The sequence below is a fragment of the Microtus ochrogaster genome, chromosome 21, assembly GCF_000317375.1.
Source record: "Microtus ochrogaster isolate Prairie Vole_2 chromosome 21, MicOch1.0, whole genome shotgun sequence".
NCBI classification, from domain to species: domain Eukaryota; kingdom Metazoa; phylum Chordata; class Mammalia; order Rodentia; family Cricetidae; genus Microtus; species Microtus ochrogaster.
Genome location: NC_022022.1, coordinates 6,477,707 through 6,480,028, shown reverse-complemented (window position 1 = coordinate 6,480,028; position 2,322 = coordinate 6,477,707). Strand labels below are relative to the sequence as shown.

The window sequence follows — 2,322 nt, the reverse complement described above, 5'->3', positions numbered from 1 at the left end:
TAATATTAGGATTTTTGTTTGGCTTTGTGGTGCTGGATGATCCAACTCATGTTTTACTTGACCAGGATTCCACTGCTGAGCCACAGGCCCAGGCTTTTCAGGATCTTTTTCCAAAGTAGAACTGTGCAGATGGCTCTGTGGGAAAGCACTTGCAGTGCAAGCATGAGAAGCCGAGTTCCTATCTCTAGAATCCATGTAGAAATTTCCAGTGGATGTAGTAGACTGCTATAATCCTGATGCCCAGGAGGGGGAGACAGGAGACCCCATTCCCCAGCAAGCACGCTAGTTATAGACTGACCCAATTGGTGAACTCTGGATCCAAAGGAGACCATAAAATATAAGGTGGAGAGGGATCAAGGAGGACACCTAACATCAACCTCTGGTGTCTCCATGCACACACATACATGGGTCTCTGCACACAAGTGTGTCCACACCTATGTAAACATGTACACGGATACATGTGACTATACCGCAAACACAAAAGAAAAGCCATAAACAATGGGAAGAACTCTAAAATTTAAAAAAATGTCACATCCACACCCTGGTAATGGGCAAAGAGACCCCTTGGTGGTGGTGTCTTCTATCAGTCAAGGGTAGGGCATATGGCAGTCCTTTGGTCATCCTAGTTTGGTGCCTAGCTTGGGGACCAAAGCTGTTTCACGCCTAGGGCATATAAAATCCAGAAGAAAGGAAGAGGAGAAGAAGAAGGAGAAGGAGAAGGAGAAGGAGAGGACGAGGAGGAGAGGACGAGGAGGAGGAGGAAAAGGAAGAAGAGAAAGATGAAGAAAAAAGAAAGAAGAGGAGGAGGAGGAGAAGAAGAAGAAGAAGAAGAAGAAGAAGAAGAAGAAGAAGAAGAAGAAGAAGAGGAAGAGGAGGAGGAGGAGGAAGAGGAGGAGGAAGAAGAAAAAAGAAAGAAGAGGAGGAGGAGAAGGAGAAGAAGAAGAAGAAGAGGAAGAGGAAGAGGAAGAGGAAGAGGAAGAGGAAGAGGAGGAGGAGGAGGAGGAGGAAGAGGAAGAGGAGGAGGAGGAGGAAGAGGAAGAAGAAAAAAGAAAGAAGAGGAGGAGGAAGAGGAGGAGGAGGAAGAGAAAGAAGAAGAAGAAGAAGAAGAAGAAGAAGAAGAAGAAGAAGAAGAAGAAGAAGAAGAAGAGGAGGAGGAGGAAGAAAGGGGAGCAGAAGAAGAAGGGGGAAGGGGAGGGGAAGCGCAGAGACAGAGGAAGATCATCTGGGCTATGGGATACCAACGGACAAAAGTATTTGCCACACAAATCTGATGGCTTGGGATGGATCCCTGGATCTCACCGTAAAAGGTGGAAGGAAAGGATGGATCATAAACTCCGCCCTCCAGCCACATGTGAACATGTGTGCATGAGTCCTCACATGTCACACACACAATCACAATCATAAACAATCATCATAATAGTATTAATATATTTTTAAAAGATCACATTCCAAACGGAGGAGCAGGAAGCTAGCAAAGAAAGGCTGGGTCAAAGACTGCAACTCAGCAGGGTGAGCACCAGATTCTGCAGTTCTGTGTCCAGCATTCAGGTCACATGGTGCCATCACACACCCTCCAAGGAGTCTTCTGCAGCCCCTGCATCCCTGTCATGTACCGGCGATATGACCAAGTCCTGCCGGGCTCCACAGCTTGCCTGCAGGTCTCCTCAAGTGACATCCTAACTTTCCGGCATCTCCAGGACCATGGCCTCTCCATTATGACTTAGGGGTAAATCAATATATTTGATCAATTTACACAGTGACCGAGCAGGCAGGAAAGGAGCTGCACAGCTGGAAGAGGAGAGGTGTGTATGTCTTTGAAGGATGCCATAGTGGCCATGAGCTAGAGCCAGTCATCCTTCCAAACAGAAATCTCCTCCCGAGGGCACACCTCGCTGTGCTCATTCTCTGCTATAAAATATGCTGCGTGTAATTAGCAACTGAGTGTGTTTGATAAGCAGCACAGAGGGCGTGGAAGCTTGTGTTTCTGTCTCGGGCATTTCAGTGAGGCCTGGGGTTTGGAATGGGAACAGCTAAAACGACTAATAAAATGTGAAGTCACATGTGAAGCAGAAGTCGCTGGGCTGTTCGTCCTTCCACAGAGCTAAATCTGCTTTTTAAAAATTGTGCCTCGGTGGTTAAGGGCACTGGCTGCTCTTCCAGAGGATCCCGGTTCAATTTCCAGAATACGGAGGTTTACAATCGTCTGTGACTCCAGATCTGAGGCCCTCTTCTTACATAATATATATAATGTATGTATTTATATAAATTTATATATAATACATAAATATATATTTGTATAGATATATAAAATATTATATTTAA

The 2,322-nt window shown here is 45.7% G+C and overlaps 1 non-coding gene across 1 annotated transcript; it reads left to right on the top strand.

Moving 5' to 3' along the window:
- The first annotated feature begins 537 nt into the window (after nucleotides 1–537).
- LOC113457287 lies at nucleotides 538–676 on the top strand. Its single transcript, XR_003377912.1, has one exon. It is a non-coding gene; the product is annotated as a small nucleolar RNA SNORA48 (small nucleolar RNA).
- The last annotated feature ends 1,646 nt before the right edge of the window (nucleotides 677–2,322 follow it).